This window comes from Saimiri boliviensis, chromosome 5 (assembly GCF_048565385.1).
Source record: "Saimiri boliviensis isolate mSaiBol1 chromosome 5, mSaiBol1.pri, whole genome shotgun sequence".
NCBI lineage: Eukaryota > Metazoa > Chordata > Mammalia > Primates > Cebidae > Saimiri > Saimiri boliviensis.
Genome location: NC_133453.1, coordinates 57,451,657 through 57,475,389, shown reverse-complemented (window position 1 = coordinate 57,475,389; position 23,733 = coordinate 57,451,657). Strand labels below are relative to the sequence as shown.

Genomic DNA, 23,733 nt, shown 5'->3' with positions numbered 1-23,733 from the left:
GAAAGAAAAGGGAAAAGGAAAGAAAAGAAAAGAAAGAAAGGGAAAGAAAGAAAGAAGGAAAGAAAGAGAAAGGAAGGAAGAAAGAAAGGAAAGAGGTATAGTTGATACAATTCATAGAAGCTATAGTGTGACAATTGCCACTGAGATTTACAATCAATAAATAGTGTGTAAGTGCAGAGATTCCCTAGCCCAAAAGATCAAATCCAATCTGAATGAATATAATAATACCCTTAAAGAAAGAAGATGTCCATTACAACTTGGTGGAAGATATGAAAAAGCAGGTGTATTCTGTCATAAAATCATCTAAAATGAAAATTCAAGGAGAAAAAAACTAGAAGTCCCCGTCCAAGCCTCATCCAGGAAAGGAAGCATTTTAACCAACTGCACTTGGAGTAATGCAATCCCATGAAAAATGTTCTCCCTGTCAGGGAGATGAGTATGTCAGGCTAAAGAAATTTGTATCTATTTAAATCTCACTGCTCTAATTCTGATTTAAGGTGGATGTGCCTACAAATCAAGAATAATCATGCCAACATTCATAAATACTGATATATTAACATTGGTCCCAAAAGCCTGGTTAACGGAAGCCCATCATACCAGTGGTTAACATATCCACCCTAGAGTGACCATACCAGATTTAGGATTACATATACTTACTAGGATAATAAAAGCCACAGATAATCCACCAGCCTTCCACAAGTGGACATCCTAACCAGGTATTAGCTTTTGGTGATCTCCATTTGAAATTTCTACAACTAAAATTCACCAATTTCTTGTCAACATTAAGCAATATGTACAAACTATAAAGACAAGTTATGTGTGTCCTTTCTGGATGTTTTTCTGTCATACATAACTCCCTCTGTGTGCTAGATTCTTTAGTAAGTAGTGGAGATGTGGTATACCCACCTTTAAATAGATCACAACCTGGCAGGGGAGGCAGAAATGCGCATAACTGTGATTGAGTGTGGTGGTTCATGCCTGTCATCTCAGCAATTTAAGAGGCCAAGGCAGGGGGATTGCTTGAGTCCAGGAGTTCAAGACTAGCCTGGGGAACAAAGTGAGACCCAATCTCTACAAATAATTTAAAAGTTAGCCACGCATGGTGGTGCCTGCCCATAGTCCCAGCTACTCAGTAGGCTGAGGTAGAATGATCTCTTCCACCCACGAGTTGAAGGCTGTAGTAAGCTATGACTATGCCGCTGCACTCTAGGTTGGGCAACATAGCAAGACCCTGTCTCAAAAAAAAAAAAAAATGTGCATGAACATAATATAGTATGAAAAACACTATAATGGTGCTTTGTGGGAGGGAAATTGAAGCAAGTGGAGGAAGAACTTAATTCTGCATGCAACTCAGTTGGGAGGGATCAGTTCTGCAGTTTAAATAACCAAGAGACTTTACCAAACATCCACCATCTTTTATCTCATAAAATAAAAGCAATGATTGCAGAATTGGTACTTATAGATGTTCTAACTCATGAATGACTACCCCAGATCTTTTATATGCAAAGATTTCCATTGAATATAGGGAAAATCTGGTTCTGAGAGAAAAATGTATCTGTTACATAAAATTGAGGAAAGCATGTAACTCCAATTCTCCCATTTATTTGCACCCACTAATTTGTACTGGAAATGACTTGCTTACTAGCAAAACTACTCAGCTGTGTTCACAATTGGAGCTAAGACATATTTCAAATATAACCCACAATAAGCAAGCCTTGTGTCTATTTTTGCTCACCATTATATCCACAGGAAATATAACAGTGTCTCATACATAGAAGACGCTCAATATAACCTATTGAATATACAAAACAAATATTTAAGCATGTCAGTAGCTCCTCAAGATACTGAGTGGGTCATCAATGTGTTATAAAGGTTGAAACTAGACCTATTCTTTTTAGAACTAACCTAAACAAAATGAGTCATGAACAATCACTAGGTTATTTTGATAAATATAAATCCTCCTTAATGAGAGGCAGATAGGGGCCATAGGTCTTCATTCTCAAAATTTCTTAGTCTACCAGGTGTTCTATTACAGTAATTATAAGTCTTAGACCAAATTCTGTAACACATTCAAACATATATTAGCAAGCAGGCACTAAAACAGTTAAGTCCCAGTTATCTGACCTCTCAGGAACTCCAACTATCACATTCCATCAAAGATTCACTTGAGAGAATTGCAGCAGTATTCTGGCAGCAGGAGTCGGCTAAATTTCTAGACAGAAGCAGGTGGCAGAATTCTCAGTTAATGGCTACACATGGGACCAAATAGCATCCTAGACCTGGGATACCACCCTGATGAGTCTAGGCTAGGGTTTCTCAACCTTGGCACTACCAGTATTCTGGGGTATATAATTCTTCGATGGGGATGAGTGATGAGATTTTATGCATTGTAGGGTTTTCCTCAACACCCTGGGTATCTACCCACTGGATGTCAGTAGCGGCCTCTCCCCCAAGTTGCAACATCCAAAAATGTCTCCAGACCTAAATATTTTGAGACAGGAAGTTGAGGGGCAAAATCTCCCTAGTCAAGAACCACTAGTCAAGCTGCCTGGCTCACTGGAAATTTAGTCTCTTTTTACATTAAGTCAGTGGTGCCTATGCAACATTTCTAACCAATTCACACACCTTGAGCATTCTGATTCCACCAGTGAAGAATCATTTCTAACATTGCGTATGCTATAATTAGGACACCTACCAGTGCTCATCATAAAGCAAGAGAGTGCTGCTAGTAGCAGGTGCCTCTGGAGAGTGCACTGCTGATTAGATTCTTTCAAATGCTAACTAACTGCTTGTGGTGGGTGTATGCCTGATTAGAGTATTTCAAATGTTAACTAACCATCTTCTGACTTCAAATCAAATGAACATTTTTTCTCTAATTTTGCCGCCAGGTTGGTAGTACACACAAGCACCTCAGAGAAGCAACCACTGGGAAGCTTAAGGCTAAACTCTCAGAAAAAAAGTGATAAAGCCGATAGCAATAATGCAAATACCTTAAACAACACAAGCTTACATGCTGTACCTACTGGGAGAACAGCTGAGATGTAGCATGCTCTACAGTTTCTCTCCAAGTTTTACCCAACAAAAATGATTTTACCCAAGCTCAAGCATATTCATTATGGCAGGTGTTCAGCTCAAAGAATGAATTATGGGCAAAAGTTTTGCAAGTATATAAAGTAAATATTTGGGTATTGAGATTTAATTGGTGCTAGATTCCTATATCCTCATGGGGTGCATTTACACATGAAGTTGGTTAAATATCTTCCCAACACCAGCTTCCATGAATCAGAATTGAGAGGTGATTTTAGATTATTTCAATTCTGAACTGAGTAAAAGTATGATTATGCTGACAAGAGACAGCTATACCCCATCCTGGACTGGATATTGTAGGGATGCCTTCTGCATACAAAATACAGGAAAAAAAAAAAAGGACAGGGCAAAGCAACTGAATCCAATGAAATAATTGCAGGCATATGGAGGTGTTTGGGACAAATTATGCTCCTGGTCAGGGTGGCAGAGGTTTCATGCCTGACACAGAAAGAAAAAGAGGGAATCAGAAAATGAGTGAAAAAAGCAAAGAGAGTAGTTGATACATTTGTCAAAGCAGACATCTCTTCCACACAGTGTTCTGTCTCTCTGGACAGTGGACTTGAATCTGCTAATCTCTGCTAATCCAATCAGTTAGGAACTGAAAGCAAAAGGATGAGGTGACCCAGAGATCTTACCCCTAAAGATAACTGTGAATGCCAAGGATGGTGCCCACCGAGAAGGAGGTCCAGTTGAACCTCTCGGGAGAAACAGGGATAAACTCCACCCAATAATTAAACGTATCTACACACACCACAATTAATGTACACTGATTGTTTAGGAGATAGTAAGAGTTCCATGCCCCTGAGAGTACTCCAAGAAAAAAGACTGGCTCAAGCGTTGTTATGAACATAGATAGACGGCGTTATTTAGCCAGAAGTGTCAAAATCATTACTGTACTTGCAGTGTCAGCCCAAAACAATCACAAATAGCCCTTTTTTGACTTCCCTATCACCTGCTGGTGAAATTTGGCATCAAACCTATGGATTAAACTGGGCAAGTCTGCCGTTGAATCCAGTTAGTTTCCCTTCCTTACTAAAGAATCAGAGAACAGATATTGTCAAGAATACTAACAGAAGAGCACTACAACTGAACCAGAAAATCAGTAGAGATTGGCAGAGATCATATCAAAGCCCCATCAATCCACTGCTGTATGAATTAAGTACTCAGGGAATCTAGACTACAAGATAGGATAATGTGGTTCCACTTAACATAAGGACAGAATAATTCCTTCTGATGAGTCAGACCTGTGGGAGGGAATTTGTGTTGGATTTGAAAACTCCCTTGGAGTTTCTGCCAGGCAGCGTCCTATACTAAAAAGATATATAATTATGTAGAGTGACTAATTTACTTTTACAGACCCCTTACATGTTATATGAAATAAAGTCTTCTGTTTACCTGTTTGTCTATACCACTGGGACCATGTCTTACAGGACAGGGACTGTGTTATCCGCATTCTTTTGTCTCTGTAGTGTAACACAGCGTGAACACAATAAAGGTTTTCTGAGTGTTGGATAAATAGGCAGGCAAGTCTTCATGCAGAAAAACCAATAGCATCTGCAAATGTGAGTATTCTCTTGTGTGATTCCAGGCCATTTGTGAAACTTCAAATAAAACTGTCTTGAAAATGCATGGAAGTCAGTTTTTCTATCTGGAAGTAATTTTTACCTGTTCCCTTTGTTACTTCTATCTGTTTATTAGTAATTAAACTTATCGAAGACCCCTTAAATCTAGAAATGTAATATAATTGTAGATTATTTCTACTTTATTAATAAAAAGACCTGCTGAAATAAGCTGAGATTAATTATTTTCAAAGGCTATATCATGATCTATGATCTAGAGTTAGCTTATATATTTTAAACAACCTAGTCATAAATTTATTTTTCATTTACTTTTAACATATGTTTAAATATAACCCAAATGATTTATTTATTTCTAGATTGCCAGATGTGAAGATAATACCAAGAGCTGACAACTCTCTAATCTAAAATGTGGATCATCTCTAGAGTCTAAGTATGGCACTTTCCACAATGTATTTCTTGGTAAAGATTTAAGTAATTGTTGAAAATCTGTACTGTCTCCTTTCTAGTCCTCGCAGCAACTCCTACGCAGTGACTACTGCGTAGTACTCCTTTGTGTTAGCAGCTGGCTTCCTTATTTCAACATATTTTAAGAAACCTCCAGGTTGCAAACTAAAGCCCTATTAAGGTATTCCTCATATTCTTTTGATTAATCTAAGATCTAGTTTCAACATGACTAACTTTTCTTTGTCATATACAAACCAGATATTAAATAATTACAAAACAGATTTCCAAAAGTAATTTATAAAAGGTATTGGCATTTTTATAGGAACACTTCTTATAGAAAGATATTTTATTAGACACTTAGGCTTCTGACCTATAATATGTTAACTGCAGACTTTTTTAAAAGTTGTTTTTAAACAGGTACATAGTCCAACTTAATTAATAATCTCATTTAGTACAGAGATCTACCAATCAGAATATATGTTGGTGGTCATAACACTGGACTAGGTCCTAAGCTGCCTTATCATGTTTCTCATTAGTTGCTGGATCATGGGAGGTCTGGGCGAATACAGGCATTCCATGGAATGGTTGTGGGGTATACTCAGGTGCTTGAGGCAAGGGCTATTTATCAACAGATTTTTTAATAACAACTGCATATAGTTAGTGGTACACGTTGGTATAAAATAAGCCCTATGGTAAGCCTTTTTGTTACTTTTCTTCTAATAGAAAAGAAATGGAATATAAAGACAATTGAACTAAGAGCTGTTTCACTTTGAGAAAGGGAGTAACTATCCTATTTCACAGTGTTCTCAGGGATTCTACATAATCAAGTTAAGCAACGTCTAAAGCTTCTGCAACTCAGAAAGAAAACGCTTAAGAAAAAAAAAATTCACCTTTTTTGCAACAGATTTGCCGCCAGAACATAGGTGTCATGAAAACTACCCCTAAAAGCCAAAATGGGAAAGGAAAAGACTCATATCAACATTGTCGTCACTGGACATGTAGATTCCGGCAAGTCCACCACTACTGGCCATCTAATCTACAAATGCGGTAGCATTGACAAAAGAACCATTGGAAAATTTGAAAAGGCGGCTGCTGAGATGGGAAAGAGCTCCTTCAAGTATGCCTGGGTCTTGGATAAACTGAAAGCCGAGCGTGAACGTGGTATCACCATTGATATCTCCTTGTGGAAATTCGAGACCAGCAAGTACTACGTGATTATCATTGATGCCCCAGGACAGAGACTTCATCAAAAACATGATTACAGGGACATCTCAGGCTGACTGTGCTGTCCTGATTGTCGCTGCTGGTGTTGGTGAATTTGAAGCTGGTATCTCCAAGAACGGGCAGACCCGAGAGCATGCCCTCCTGGTTTACACACTAGGTGTGAAACAACTTACTGTTGGTGTTAACAAAATGGATTCCACTGAGCCCCCTACAAGCCAGAAGAGATATGAGGAAATCGTTAAGGAAGTCAGCACTTACATTAAGAAAATTGGCTACAACCCTGACACAGTAGCATTTGTGCCAATTTCTGGTTGGAATGGTGACAACATGCTGGAGCCAAGTGCTAACATGCCTTGGTTCAAGGGTTGGAAAGTCACCCGTAAGGATGGCAATGCCAGTGGGACCATGCTGCTTGAGGCTCTGGACTGCATCCTACCACCAACTCATCCAACTGATAAGCCCTTGCACCTGCCTCTCCAGGATGTTTATAAAATTGGTGGTATTGGTACTGTTCCTGTTGGCCGAGTGGAGACTGCTGTTCTCAAACCTGGTATGGTGGTCACCTTTGCTCCAGTCAACGTTACAACTGAAGTGAAATCTGTTGAAATGCACCATGAAGCTTTGAGTGAAGCTCTTCCTGGGGACAATGTGGGCTTCAATGTCAAGAATGTGTCTGTCAAGGATGTTTGTCATGGCAACGTTGCTGGTGAGAGCAAGAATGACCCACCAATGGAAGCAGCTGGCTTCACTGCTCAGGTGATTATCCTGAACCATCCAGGTCATATCAGTGCTGGCTATGCCCCTGTACTGGATTGCCACACAGCTCACATTGCCTGCAAGTTTGCTGAGCTGAAGGAAAAGATTGATCGCCGTTCTGGTAAAAAGCTGGAAGATGGCCCTAAATTCTTGAAGTCTGGTGATGCTGCCATTGTTGATATGGTTCCTGGCAAGCCCATGTGTGTTGAGAGCTTCTCAGACTATCCACCTCTCGGTCGCTTTGCTGTTCGTGATATGAGACAGACAGTTGCGGTGGGTGTCATAAAAGCAGTGGACAAGAAGGCTGCTGGAGCTGGCAAGGTCACCAAGTCTGCCCAGAAAGCTCAGAAGGCTAAATGAATATTATCCCTAATACCTGCCACCTCAGTCTTAATCAGTGGTGGAGGAAGAATGGTCTCAGAACTGTTTGTTTCAATTGGCCATTTAAGTTTAGTAGTAAAAGACTGGTTAATGATAACAATGCATCGTAAAACCTTCAGAAGGAAAGGAGAATGATTTGTGGACCACTTTGGTTTTCTTTTTTGCTTGTGGCAGTTTTAAGTTATTAGTTTTTAAAATCAGTAACTTTTAATGGAAACAACTTGACCAAAAATTTGCCACAGAATTTTGAGACCCATTAAAAAAGTTTAATGAGAAAAAAAAAAAGAAAAAAATATTTCTGATGCAAATTTTACAAAAAAAAATAGGTCTATATGAATACATTTCTAGAGTTGCTCCCAGAGGGCCTAAAGCTCCAACTTCATTATCATCACTAAATCCCCCTCTGCTGATTGTCCAAAAGAGATTGAATAATTGATTGACTCTTTGAAAAATTCTGCTGTGCCCAATATAAATTGTAACCCTAGCAAACTGAGAAATCTATTAAAATCCAGAAATAATATTACATGTGACACTGTAGGTGGGAGTGTAAATTAGTTCAACCATTGTGGAAGACAAGACAGTGTGGCAATTCCTCAAGAATCTAGAAACAGAAATACCATTTGACCCAGCAATCCCATCACTGGGTGTATGCCCAAAGGATTATAAATAATTCTATTATAAAGACACATGCACACATATGTTCATTGTGGCACTGTTTACAATAGCAAGGACTTGGAACTAACCCAAATGCCCATCAATGATAGACTGGATAAAGAAAATGTGGCACATATACACCATGGAATACTATGCAACCATAAAAAAGGATGAGTTCTTGTCCTTTGCAGGGACATGGACGAAGCTGGAAACCATCATTCTCAGCAAACTGACACAAGAACAGAAAACCAAACACTGCATGTTCTCATTCATAAGTAGGAGTTGAACAATGAGAACACATGGACACAAGGAAGGGAATATCACACAGTGGGGCCTGTTGGGAGGTGGGGGGGCTAGGGGAGTGATAGCAGGGGGTAGGGGAATTGGGGAGAGATATTAAGAGAAATACCTAATGTAGGTAACGGGGCAGCAAACTAAAATTCAGCCTTCTCTGGCCATCAGGTGGATCCCTTGATATGACTTGCTGCGAGGTGAGGGCGATTTGTTTGCTTTCATCTAAAGGAGGAGGACTACAATTTTGACATCTGGAATAAAGATTAGGAGGGTGAGGAGATGACTATAATGTTGGCCTCCTGTCAGTGATTATAAACTAGAAGTTCTCAACCCTCACAGTACAGTAGAATCAACTGATGGTGGGCCCATCCCAGATGGATTAAACCACAATCTTTGAGTTTGAGGCAGCAGCACTTTTATTAAATGGTATAAAGTAGGTGATTCAAGGTGAGAAACACTACTGTAAATTTATAGTTCAAATAAATAAAGTCAAAAGCTAAAACAATAACAACAACAACAAAAACACCTTTGTTTCATTAGGGAATATCTCAGACAGGACAGGCATAAGGACTGTTAATTAAGTTTCTGAAACAAAGTCTAACCAAGTAAGGCATATTCTTTGATACACTGGGACCTGGCAGCTATGAAAGTTCAAAGAGAGTGAATACTTGGTGTGAGCATGGGTGTTTTGCATCAAGCAACTGCAGAAGCACTGACAAGCAGCCCTTCAGGCAAAGGGGAGTCCAAAGAGCACAGAGGGATCAAGACAGCATGCAGAGAATACACCCATAGACTCTTCTGAGGCACACATGAGACATATCTTTCCCCAGGAAGCCTGAAGACTTAGGTGAGAATTTGCAAGGGCTTACAGGTGCCAGCCACATCGTGAGGGGAGAGCGAAAGCCAGTGAAGTTGGAGCTATTGATCCTGTTATCAAAGTGAAGATACTCTTCAACAATTGGTTTATACTTTAAATACTTTTATATCTTTGACATAATATTCACTATGTACAGGGAACTCCATTGAAAAATAAGGCTATCAGCCAGGTGCGGTGGCTCAAGCCTGTAATCCCAGCACTTTGGGAGGCCGAGGCGGGTGGATCACGAGGTCGAGAGATCGAGACCATCCTGGTCAACATGGTGAAACCCCGTCTCTACTAAAAATACAAAAAATTAGCTGGGCATGGTGGCACGTGCCTGTAATCCCAGCTACTCAGGAGGCTGAGGCAGGAGAATTGCCTGAACCCAGGAGGTGGAGGTTGCGGTGAGCCAAGATCGCGCCATTGCACTCCAGCCTGGGTAACAAGAGTGAAACTCCGTCTCAAAAAAAAAAAAAAAGAAAAAGAAAAATAAGGCTATCAAAGTTGAGGACCATCAGTAACTATGAGGCTACTGTATAATATGAGTTATCTGCATGAATAATAAACTGGATGGAAGGATGGATGGATGGATGGATGGATGCATGGATGCATGGATGGATGGATGGATAGATAAATGGATGGGGAAAATGTGAGAATTTGGTCAAGGACAACGAGAGTAAGGCAAGAATCAACAGCTGCAATGAAAGCTTTAGAGCAAGCAGAAAGCTGATTTTTAAAAAACAGAGGCAATGAGGTGTGGGGAATAAGAACTTTCATATAAAGAATTGCCCATCAATGATAGCCTGGATAAAGAAAATGTGGCAAATATACACCATGGAATAATATGCAGCCATAAAAAAGGAAGAGTTCATGTCCTTTGCAGGGACATGGATGAAGCCGGAAACCATCGTTCTCAGCAAACTGACACAAGAACAGAAAACCAAACACCACATGTTCTCACTCATAAGTGGGTATTGAACAATAAGAACACATGGACACAGGGAGGGGGACATCACACACTGGGCTCTGTTGGGGGTTGGGTGGGCTATGGAAGGAAGAGCAGGTAGTGGGGGGATTAGGGAGGGATAGCATTAGGAGAAATACTTAATGTGTAAGTGATGGGGTGAAGGATGCAGCAAACCACCATGGCACATGTATACCTATGTAACAAACCTGCACATTCTGCACATGTACCCCAGAACTTAAAATATAATAAAATATTTCTTAAAAGAATCTAAACACACTCCCATGTGCAATGGCTCACACCTATAATCCCAGCACTTTGGGAGGTTGAGTTAGGTTAATCTGTTGATTCCAGGAATTTGAGTCCAGCCTAGGTAACATGGCAAAACCCCATCTCTACTAAAAATACAAAAATTAGGTGGACATAGTATCGAATGCCTGTAGTCCCAGCTGCTCAAGAGGTTGAGGTGGGAAGATCGCCTCGGCCTGAGAAGGTCGAGGCTGAGGTGAGCCATGATCATACCACTGTATTCCAGCCTGGGCAACAGAGTAAGACCCTATCTCAAAAATTAAAAAATAAAATAAAATAAGAAAAAGAATCTAAACTTATTATTTAAAATTGATTTGGAGTTTCGGACTTAAGAGCAATTATGAGAAATGAATTTGAAATCAAAATCTTAGATTGCTGAGGAATTTTAATTTATGGAGACAATGGAATGTACCAGGACAGGTATTTGACTAATTCTGAAAGATACAGACTATGTGGTTGCTATGCCACACTAAGGGGAAATACATCTGAATGGTGCATGTGAAGGAGCCATCAGTAGGTTCAAAGTCAAGACTGGAGGAAACAGAGAAGCCAGCACTGGCAGGCTATTGCAGAGGAAGGAAGGAACTGATGGACCAGGACAGGACATGAGAGCTGAGGGGTCCTGGGAGGGTCCTGAGAGGTGTGGGGGAGAAGGGAGTAAAGAAAGTAAAGAATACAGGGGTAGAAAGACTGTTTCCATAATTCCCACCTCATAATTTTCCCCAAAGTCCACTTCCAAATTAAGAAACGTACTTTTTCACATGTAAACAGACATCTCTAGATTTTAACTTTATTTTAGTGATATAAAACTTCCTTTAAATTATAAACTTCTCAGGCATTATAAAGTCCCCAGGGAAAATGACTCAACCTTCCATATCTTCCCTAAAACAACTGCACATGGTGACACTCAGAAACAATCCTTCCACAAATAGAGACAAAATAGTTTCTTTTGCTTTTATCTTTGGTCATTCAGCAGTTTGGAGACTTCTCAAAAGGCACTGAGGCATAAAGAAAATCCTTTTTTCACAAAATTGCTCTGTTCTCCCATGAAACTTTTCTGTTCTTTTATAAGAATACTTTAAAATTTCCTTGTTTCAGCATGTTAAAGAAATGTGAAATTTAAGCAACTAAGTCAGCCTAGTAGGTCACCAATGCAAAATAACTACAATCTGTTTCTCAGTTTATCAAGATCCCTAAAGACCATTAAGTCCTATGCACAGCCATAACAGCTTCATCTTCAAATGCTCAGAAACATAGCCCAGAAATTAAAATGGGAGTTTAATTTATTCCTTTTTCTGTTCAACCCTTAATCTTTTTTTCCAGTGCTTTGCAGGCTGATTTACTTTAAATTGCAATTATCCTAAGAGAATTTTAAAGGAAAAAGAACAAGGCTCTTAACCAGGTGTGGTGGATCACACCTGTAATTCCAGCACTTTAGTAGGAGTCCAAGGCTGGTGGATCACCTGAGACCAGGAGTTCAAGAGCAGCCTGGTCAATGTGGGGAAACCCTGTCTCTACTGAAAATCCAAAAATTAGCCAGGCATGGTGGCAGATGCCTGTAATCCCAGCTAATTGGGAGGCTGAGGCATGAGAATTGCTTGAATCTGGGAGGTGGAGGTTGCAGTAAGCCAAGATGGCACCACTGCACTCCAGCCTCATGACGGAGCAAGACTCTTGTCTCAAAAAAAAAAAAAAAAAAAAAAGAACAGGAACAAAGATCTTTGCCATTGCCATTAATTCTGCTTTCACCCTCTCCCTTTCTCATTTTCTCATTCGCCACGTACTATCTCCCTATCAAGCTCTGTCTTGAGTGTGGGGTAAGGGCAGAGCAGGGGAATCCTTGCCCGACCAAATCCTCTGGTGACTACTTCCTCCACTAACTCCTAATACTTTATTAGGTTAAAAGTAAACCCTTTTATAAAAAAGATATTTTATAAAATAAATTATATACTATTCCTGGAAATTTAGTTTTTAAAAAAAAATTTCATGAACTTTCCCTAAAGTATACATGGTCGGAACTATACATGAAGTATTTATAAATTATGAGGCTCTTACAGGAATATAAAAGAATAACAATTTTAATTACATCTAAAAGTAATTATAATGAAATGTAAATAAAATTTTATTTTAATTTTTCATTTGGCATAAATCTTGTTAATTTGTAGTGTCTGTGCACTAAAATAGATATATCATGTACATAGAGCAATGCTTAGATAACCAGTCTAATTATTTGAGAGTTATCTGCACTTTGAGCCATTCCTAAACTAGCAGTATAAATTTAATACATTACACAAAACATTTCAAGAGGAAATTTGCTATTTCTTGAACATTGCTTGGAATACTAACCGAATAATCTTAATTTTAAACATGCTGTCAATCATTATAATCACAGAAGACAGAGTCATATTCAGAGAAAAGGAAAAAAGTACTACCCATGAAGAACTACTTAAAATGACAAAAATAATTATTTGCTCAGTCCAAGGATATGGAGAATACAGTGGAAAGTTTATTGAAAAAGACAATCAATGAAAGAAGTTACAGGTTTTCAGAAACCAAATTTTTTAAAAGATAGTCTATAGGTATTTTATGTATTATTCCTAAGCATGCCACTACTGACTAATTTTAATTTCTGCATTTGTTACTAATCGATAAGGAAAATTCACACTGTACATATAAAATGGCCATTCCTGCAGCATTCTAAGAAATTTAACCCAAGACAGTTTTGGAAGCCAGGTTATATTTTTTAAGTGTTTGATAATTGTTACTCTTTTTTTTACTCATTAAAGATCTACCAAGTGTTTAGTATTATATGTCAGGTACTCTCAAAGAGTTTTTTCCACTCTTATGAAGAGAATAGAAAAGTGAACCGAAGAAAGATATTTTATTTCTAAAGTGAGACTTAGTGGCCAGCTTCAGAATCACTTAATAAGTCTCTGGGTGGGGGTCTGAGGTGAATCAAGGAGCCTATTTTTATCATGTTCCTCAGTGGGTATTTTTCCTCACTAAGGTTTTAAAACCACTTGCCTAAAACTGAGAGCATTTGACCTTAACAATTCATTTCAAGCCATCTCTGCCCTGGGCCCTGCTCTGGTCCAATTAGGCCTACCAATGACAAGAAGCCCCTCCAACACAAAGGTGACCTCAAGCCCAGCCCACCTGTAGTACTACCCATCAGGGCTGCTAAACAAATATTTCTGTTGCTTTCCTCTTCCTACACTACCTGTTCTCTCACAGCTAGTTGTGATCCTGTGATTAGTCATGGCATATGAGATGTGAATGGAAGTCATTCCAGGTGGAGATGTCATTCCAGGCAGAGGTGTCATTCCAGGCAGAGGCTTTAAAAGCTAAAGCATGAGTTTGCATACCCTTTTCTAAATTCCTTCATAACTGTGGAAACACAGGGATGGATTCTCCCTCAGTCATTGAGTAAAGACAATGTGGAGCACATCTCCAACGGACGGCTTCATGAAATATGAGTAAGAAATAAACCTGTTTTTTAAGTCATTAAGATATTTAAGTTTGCTTGTTTCCACTAACCTGATGGCTACATAACCATACCAGCTACATAACATACAAAAAGTCATCAATCCATTGATCCAGAGTAAAGGGAGAACTTTCAAACCTCTCTGTTATCCCCTCCTAAATTTCACCAAAGCATCATAGTCAAATTGTGTCCCTGAGTATTCCACAAAACCAGAGCTGCTCACCAGGGGTGGAGTAAAAACAGAGGAAGGGGTAGCTTTGAACTAAATGTTAATGTGAACTGTACTTGTGATGGGAATTACATTTTAGAATCAAAATTCCAATTAAACACAACCGGACATACACACATTAAAACATCTCAAGGATGTCACATCTAGCTTTCATATTTTTTTAATGCTTCCAAGGCCTGATTTGCAGACTTATCTCCTGTGATTTTCTCAATAAGATATCATGCTATTACTGTCACTTAATGACATTTGACTTTATTAAAATGACTGTGAAACATAGGTAAGAAATATAACTATAGCACTGTCGCAGAAAGAATAAATTACTCCCCAGAGTATTTATTTGTTTGTTTTTAAGACAGCGTCTCACCCTGTCACCTAGGCTGGAGTGTAATGGCACTATCTTGGCTCACTGCAATCTCCTCCTCCTGGGTTCAAGTGATTCTCCTACCTCCTCCCAGTCTCCTGAGTAGCTGGGATTACAGGCGCATGTCACCATGCCCAGCTAATTTTTTGTATCTTTAGTAGAGATAGGGTTTTACCATGTTGGCCAGGCTGATCTCAAACTCCTGACCTCATGATCCACCCACCTTGGCCTCCCAAAGTGCTAGGATTACAGGCATGAGCCACCGTGCCTGGCCTCCCCAAGGTATTTATATAATGAAAATTCAAACCTAGGTTTTTTTTTCATTCATTCAATTATTCAGCAAATATTTACAGCTACTGAGGATACAGCAATGAACAAAACAGACAAAAATCCATGCACTGTGGAGGTTACAATACAGAAAAAGAAGACAGGAAATAAACAAGTAAGTTTATTATGTATGATACCAGCAAGTCATAAATACCATGAAATTAATAAAACAAAAAATGTATATCTAAGTTTCAGGAGTGAAGATGTCTTGCATTTCTAAATATAGTGGAAAACGAAAGTATTCATGAGAAAATGGCTCTGAAGGAATTGAAGGCCACATACTGACAGCAGAGGAGAAGCTTTCCAGAAAAAAGGAAAAGCAAGTACAAAGGTGTCACCAAAATGCCAGGGGTTAATTCCATACACTGCCATTTGGATATGCTGGATAACAAAGCAACACTCAGCACCTGAGCCACACAGAACTCCAAACCGTTCAACACTTGAGGAGAGCAGGAGAAACAGAAAAATGGACTTCAAAATAGCAATAGAAAAAAAGTGACTTCAGAGAAGAAACCACCCTCCTAAAAACATATCTCAAATATATATGCAAAGAAGGTAGAATGCACATAAACAAAATAACTCCAAGGCACAGTATTTCCTCTTTGCTACACTTTTCACCAAATTAGTCTTCTTAACAAGTATCAACTGTCTGTAAATTTAAATTTCAACTCATCTTCCGTTTTGTTTGAAATAGCAGATTTCAGAACCCTGGGATTAGTAGACTCTCAGAAAAGTATGCAATTTTAACCTTCTGCCTTAATTTATGACCTAAAATAATCCCAGAAAAACTGTCTTACTGGTAAAGATTCAAAAGATGGTGCTTTTACAGTATCCTTTAGCAATTATTTCAACATTTAACTATTTACATTGCCAGGGAATAGATATTGAAGAAAGAATGAAGAAAAAAAAATCACGTCTATTTGAAAACAAAAGAATTGCAAAGCACAAAAATAAGCAAATAAAGAACAATGATATTTGAAAAGTGATGACCAGCTTTAAATAACAAAGTTGAATGTAAGTAAATGAAGATGTTTTGTCAAATCACTACTTTTCCCAAACAAGAACAGCTAGGCCAGCTGCTTCAACATTTTCCACGCTCTCCTGACAAAATCTCAACCTCAACACTGAACTCTGTCAAACCAACAGCTCCATTGTCTCCAGGTGCCCTAATCAGATGACAAAGTGTCAACTCAAATATGCTTTGCATCACAAAGAACTCCAGCCCAGTATTAATTTCATCCAAAACAAATACATACAATATTTTAATATTCAGAAAAATCTACAAATTAATCTGTCAAAATAATTTCATTTATAGAAATGTTATATTATTAATGAACATATTAATTAACAATTCAGTCCTTATGAATCATGTATTAAAGACTAATGAGGTTGCTTAGACAGAGATATCAATTTCACAGGTATTCAAGACAAAAAAATGTCTGAGTGAAGGAATTTCATGGATTAAAATAACTTTTCATAGACTATGGTTCAGAAACAGATTGGAGTAAAAAATGAACATGCTCTAATACCTAATTCTCATAAATCTAGCATATTTATTCTTCCAGTATGTAAGTTCTCATTACACAAATGCATTAGTAGAAATTTATCTGGGTTTGAGCACCGGAGGCTATGACACTGAAATCTTGTTTGTGCAATCAAATGATATCCAAGTATGAAAACAGGAAAAAAATGATAACAAAAAACACCTTGTATAGTAAAGGCCTCATGTATTTCACTCCAATCTTTATGTAAATTCATTATCTTGCAAGGCAAGAATGAAAGTGACTTTCATGATACACCATTGTTCTTTTCATTGATACCCCTGTATGGGGAAAAGCAAAAAAGTAGGCACATATTTTCTGTTCCTATTTGTCAAAATGTCAACTGACTTATATAAAAACAAAGCAGGACCAATATGAATATTTACATAAAAATTAAATTGAACAGAAATGAGATTATTTTATAAAATTTTCCTCTAAGATGAATCATGTGCCTCTATTTGGAAGAGATGGGAAAAGCCATTTGCGAGATCAGCCTCCTCCATAAGCCACCAATCTCATTCATTTCTGCAGTTTTATTATCTTTTCACGAGGCTGAAAGATAATAAAAGTTCGTAGTCAAAAAATTTGACTACGAACTTTTTACAGTGAATCTGCTGGAGCTAATTATTTGTCTTATTCAGACTCTCTAGGAGAGGACATCACACTCCAGAGAGCATCTTTACTAGGCAGTTTTCCCAGCTACTTCATGAAGTAGCTCCCAAATTTGATCTTAAATTAGAATTATCTGCAGATCTTTTAAAACATACCAATCTTGGACCTGTCCCACACTAATTAAATTGGAATCTCTGGGGACAGCAGATATGGGCTAAAACATCAGCAACATTAATTATCCCTATGTAAGCCTAATGTGCAACCAGATTGAGATCCATTAGATCTCAGTGGAAGACTCTGAATCAAGAGGGAGGTCCTTATGCCAGACTTCCTCCAAACAAAATATGGCTGTAATTTAAAGGTTTTGTCCAGGGAGGGATGCCTTATGCCAGACTTCCTCCAAAGGAAATATAGCTGGAATTTAAAAGTTTTGTGGTGTGTGACAAAGAATGAATCTTGCCCAAACAGAGGTTTGACCTCTGCCCTCCATTCCTTGGAGGTAACCTCTATGTCCTTGGTAGGTCCTGCCTAATCACACTGTTTTTGTGTACCTGGGAATCTTGGACCATGCCAAATATCCTACACTAACAATATGATTTATGGTTGGGGCCTTGAGATGCATGATATCAACTTGATCTCTCAAGGGGCCAGAGTCTAAAATCAGTGGCAAACATGTCTATATGGTCAAGCTTCAATAAAACTGTGGACACCAAGACTTGAGTACGCTTTCCCCACATATGTTGTCATACATTGTTTCAGGGAAATATTAGCACTGCCTGCAAGACTGTACCAGGAAAGGTTAACTGGAAGCTCATACCTGGATTTCTCCTGCCCTCTGCTCTATGAACCTCTTCCTTTGGCTGATTTGAATCTATATCCTTTGTTGTAATAAACTGTAACCATAAATATAACAGCTTTTCTGAGTTCTGTGAGCACTTCTAGTGAATTATTGAACCTAAGAGTGGTCTTGGGGATCCTAGCATTTGCAGTTTATGTCAGCAATTAGGTTGATCTTAGGGATCCACTGAACTTTCCATGTGGCCTATTCAGTTCACACAGAGCAGGTGGCCTCCCTTGTGAAGAACATAACAACTCCCATTCTGGATAATTCTCCATTTGATTCATAGCAGCATTCTCTCCCATATCTCCATGCCTTTGCATCGGCTTTTTCATGTTCTTGAAATGTCTTTACTCAACTTCATCATAAATTCACTCCTTCTCACTCAATGTAGTTTTATCAGATGTCACTTGCCCCCAGAAACCTCCACACCTCCGATTACATGTTAGCCCTTTATGTTCTCTTAGGACCTAACACCCATTTCTAATATAACCTTATCATAATGTAACTCTCATACCTAAAGCTTGTTATTTTTGTTTCTTTCAAGTTCATACATCCTTGAAAGGACTTTGACCAAGTTCAATTTTAGCAACACAGAAACTCGAATATTTCATTCATCCTGTTTTCTTTCTCATTTCTGCTGTGCTGCTTGCTTAATGTTCTAATGTCATGGACATTTTGTTGTTACATTTGAGTTTTATTATTTGTGAGAAATTACAGGAAAACTGAAAATAAACATCACCAAGGGAAGAAATTAGACAGAAAGAAGGAGAAAAGACTTCAAATATCACACATCAGTAATGTTTCCTCTCAGTTTGGGGGGATTATCATAATGTCATAAATTTTCTATTTGGCCAAGTAAGCATATTAGTAAAGTTAACCAATTATAATACTAACTTCATTCTTACCACATTGAATAAATGGATATTTTAATAAGATATATATATAGGAAAATTATAATTGCAAGAATTAAGAATGTGGAATTAATTTAGCCTCAGGATAAACTTGTTATAGTATATTTTGGTTCAAAGTGGAGGTAGAGTAAGCAAAAAAGTTTGACAAGGAAGGTCAACAATATAATGGCAGTCAAAGAACATTAGGGCCAAAGAATCTATACAAGAATCATTGCTGAACTTTGATTCTGCTTGCAAAAAAAAAAAAAAAAAAAAAGAATAGACGTACATGATCATTTAATAAAGACAGAATTGACAGTTTTCTCTGCATACTGGCAATGCAAGTTTACTGCTTTAAAAGATGGCATGCATTGCATTTCTCTTTTTTGAGTCTTAGATATACATGGCTATTTCCGGGAACATGAGTCAGGGACAACGGGATTCAACTGAAAAATTATCTGTTTACAGATTGTGAGTTTCAGAAGGCAGAAACTTTTATCTTTATGCTCCTGGAACAGAGCACAAGCCTGGCTTGTGTTTGTTAAACAAATGAATGCCCTACAAAGAGAAGACAAACCTCAAAGAAAGTCTCTGTTCTGATGCCATGTTAGGATTATAGGCAGCATTAAAACTGGCCGGAATAAATGGCATAATCTATATCAGTGACTCCCAAATTTCAGTTCTTCGCCCAGTGACAGTCAATGATTAAGTTGTCATTGACTCCTCTGGGGGAAAAAAAAAAGGTGGAGGCAGGGGAAGATATTATAACAAGTTTTTCCTAAGGCTAAATTAATTCTACATTCTTAACTCTTGCAATTATAATTTTCCTATATATATCTTATTAAACTATCCATGTATTCAATGTGATAAGAATGTAGTATTATAATTGGTTAGCTTTATTAATATGCCTACTTAGCCAAATAGAAAATTTATAACACTATTATAATTCCTTCAGATTGAGGGGAAATATTACTGATATGTGAAATTTAAAAGCCTGAGAAGGCCCAGAAAAATGCAATAGATCCCTCAGAAGATGAGGAAAGAACAAGCTCTGAGACGACGTGTGTGACCCATACAAGCAGAGGGCTGTGCAGCCAGTCATGCCTCAAAATGACCAGAACAGCAGAGTAACATGAGCAAACCATGGCAGCACAGCAAAATGCAGCAGAATCTGTCAGAGCCACTCACAGAGTGGTTACCTACATGGAAGTATTTCTTATCCAGAGAGGTTTTTGGCATGAGGAAATACTCTTTGCAAAACATTGAGATTCTAAGACACTGGAGGATTTTACATCACTTTAAATTACCTATTAAATAGACAAAATATTTTTTCCTTTTATCAAAATTTCCTTCTGACACACAAGTAACATGACATGTACTCTACTGGGATTTTTGCTGGAAAATAAGCCAAGTATAGAATCTCATAAAATAAAGAAGTTATTAACTTTAAAGTGTACTTATTTAATAGCAATTAAATGAGTCTATTTGAGTCTGTGGGAACTCAACTGTTAACATATTTCTATATTAATATGAATTTCAGTTATTTGATTTTTAAAGCTTAAAATGACTTCAAAAATATTCAATCTTTGTTTATTGCTTGTAGACATCGGATTGAAATCTATTATTCCATGCAATTTTTCAATTTTGATTACAGCATCTATAAATTTGTCCAGATATAAGTGTAAAATTATTCTGCCAAAAATATAAGTTAGCACCTTCCTTTAAGAACAAAATTATGTTCTATTGTTACCCCCATCCAAATTGGGTCATGCTGAACTGGAATAAAGATTAAGAACAAGGATTTGAAAGAGAGGAAATACATTTTATAAAGCTCTTAAAACAGGAAATAGAGGCTAGAATGTTATAAATCCAAGTCTTTTTCAGCCACAAGATTTTTTAATGCCATTAGAAGAACATGAATAATAAGATTCCTGTTTTTCATATTCCTTTTGAGTTATCTTATGTAATGCTATGGATTTAATTCCACAAAGTTACATATACACAAATATAATTTTCTTCCTTTCCTGAAATTCAGTTTCTATTTTAAGCACTATTTCACCAGGATGGGAAACTTTAATCTTAGCTCATTTGAGTCTGCATCTCCAGTTTTTCTGGGGCTCTAAATTCTGGGTGCCTACATACTGCCAGAGGATTAAGAAGAATACATTTTGTCCTCAATGCACGTGATTCTTCAGCTATCCAGTACACTGTCCATCAGCAAGGCTCTCTGTGCTCCTTCTGCCCAGATGCATAAAGCAGTCATCTCCTTTCTGAAGCTCTACCACATCCCAAGATTCTTAAGCCTGAAAATTGGAGGCAGATTCCTTCCTATCTTGGGTTCTACCAACCTCTCATATCTTTCCACATCTCTAGGTAATATCTTAGAAGAGGGGCTATCCATCCTTCTCTCTGTGACTTTAAAATCATTAGCTCCTTCATAACTAGAAGAATCTTTTGCTATTTGTAGTCGACACTCCCCATTCCCTTAATCTTGCTTTGGGAGTGGAAGAATCACTTTCTCTGTCAAATGTTTTTGCTTCAAAGAGCACCTAATATAATCTCCTCCCAGAGGCTGAGCCTTCTGGAAACATAAAAGCCAGAGACTCCATCGTTCTTACTCTCCAACCTATCAACTCTCCTCAGGAGAAATATCAGGAGGAACCATATCTGTTAATATCCTTAAAAATGAGTTCTGTTGTGTTCTATAATATCAATTGGTTTTCAACCATTTATAATAACTTAAAAAATTTGGGGGGGGGGGAGTTATCATTATACAAATAATTCCTTGTTTTTCTCTCCCTTTGAATGTGTTGTCATACTTTTTGGTTTCCAAAAGAAATTCTTTAGGACTTGATTCTTGTGAATACAGCAAAATGCCTCTTTTTTTTCCTAACATTTATACAATTCCTGAGGATTTCAAAGTATTTAATTCCTAAATAATTGAGTGAATGACAGTAGACAAGAAGAATTACATCCTGAAGAAAAATGAGTTTTCCGATTTAGTATGAAATTTACAGGATGTGAATTACAGTTCATGCATATTCCTTTGGTTTGCTAATTTATAATGCATTTACTTAATAATGAAAAGAGCCTCAAGAGAGAATTACACATTTTTATGAGTTTAGAGAATGAGATTTGAAAACCTAATTAATGGCTTCATTTGTAAACTACAGAACATTATATAGACTGGTTATTTCATTTCCAGATGTGCAAAATACCCCATCTTAGAGAGGAATTGAGGGTTAAGTAGGCTTTAAATACTTTTATCTATAAGGAGATTAGACTGGAAAGAAAGGAGGCTATTTAGTATGTCATAGAACCACTATTTAAGATTAAGTAGCAAGTAATTGTTTTGGTACGGTCCTCTAATCCAAGTGGTTCTAAGCCCTAGCTGCATTATTAAACACACCTGGAGAGATTGTTTTTAATGTCCATGTCCTGGAACCACCTATAGAAATGCTGATTTATTTCATCAGAATGGAGTGGGAGTATATTTTTTTAAATTACACATTAAATTACACTCAAGGTAATTTAAATGTGCAGTCAGTGCTGAACACCACTGCTCTGTCTCATTAGAAAATAAACACAAGAAGGAAAAATGTGCAGTGATAGTTTCCCAGATGAATAAGATAAACTACCCTGAAGCAAGTTCTTACCAAGCCAAGCAGTCTTCTATAATGTAAAAAAAATAAAAAAATTAAAAAAATTTAAAAAAATGCCCTTTATATAGGGTGTATACAGAAATGATAGGAATTAATGTATATTAATTTTATAAATCAGTTCATACCATCCTACATCCAAGCTGCCCATTATCCACTCCCAGGTCAGTAGGAAGCAAAGGTACTGACCTGGGCTGAGATCTCAGAAGGCTGAGCTAGATTTGCTAGTAGCCAAGACTGCCCCAGAAGTTAGGGACTGTGAGAGCCTGGTGATACACAACATAAGGATAGGTCTAAAATGAGAAGAAAACTGAAACAATAAGCACGGAGTCAAAAACAAGAAAGACACAAATCCAAGGACATATTCAGAGATGGAGTGTCAAAAAACAGTCTTGAGTGGAAGGAAGCATGTTTATAACAGCAGAGTCTGTGGGTAGGGAACACAGTTAAAATAACAACACCCAAAAGAGGATATAGCTTAATTTACAATAAATGGCACATGACAACCTCATTATTATTGAAATGCAGTGTTTGACTTGATCCACACTTAACTGCAGTTTGCACAACTGGTTGAACTACAACTGCCATTATCTCTGTGCATGAGTTCACATCCATAAATGCTTTGAGATCTGGCAAGAAGGAGAAGGAAAAGATATGACTAGGTGAGCATGTGCATACACTAAACTGGGAATCTAATGAGAGGAAAGAAATGAGGATGGAGGTGACAGCACAATTACCATCCTTCCTGCCTAGCCAATGGACTGGTGTAGCAACTCTATGGAAAAAGAAGTTTGAAAGCAGAAAGACGTAGTATACTTCTCTAGGAGAGCCTGTGTTTCATTCCAGGCATGAGGAGTCTCAGGAAGTCTTGTCACACGGCCCAAGAGACAGGAAAAAAAAAAAAAAAAAAAAAATTAAAGTAGGTGATATTTTACCTGCTCTTCCACAGACTAGGGTCACGGCCTGGGGCTCAGGGTGGTTAGCAGCAACCTGACTTCCAATGCACAGAAGAGAGTGTCCTCATAGCAGGTAACAGCAGAAGAGCCATTAGTGAAGGAGCACTAGTGAGGGGGCATAAAGACCCCTGAATACCTACAAGACATCTTCAGAAGATACGTAGATATAAAGAGAGAGCCTTGGGAGTTGAAAGCAGGTCTTGCATGAGCAGGCTGTAACTACAAAATAAACTGTCTTTATTTGGATGTTAATGCCAATAACTTCATTTCTGCTGACAGGC

General features: G+C 37.9%; 1 protein-coding gene and 1 pseudogene across 1 annotated transcript in view; one reads left to right on the top strand and one right to left on the bottom strand.

The window, feature by feature from the left end:
* The window catches only part of PDE1A (phosphodiesterase 1A), a 524,243-nt gene that overhangs the window by 418,867 nt on the left and 81,643 nt on the right, over positions 1-23,733 (bottom strand). The window lies entirely within an intron of this gene.
* On the top strand, positions 6,050-7,633 carry LOC101044561 (elongation factor 1-alpha 1 pseudogene; annotated as a pseudogene).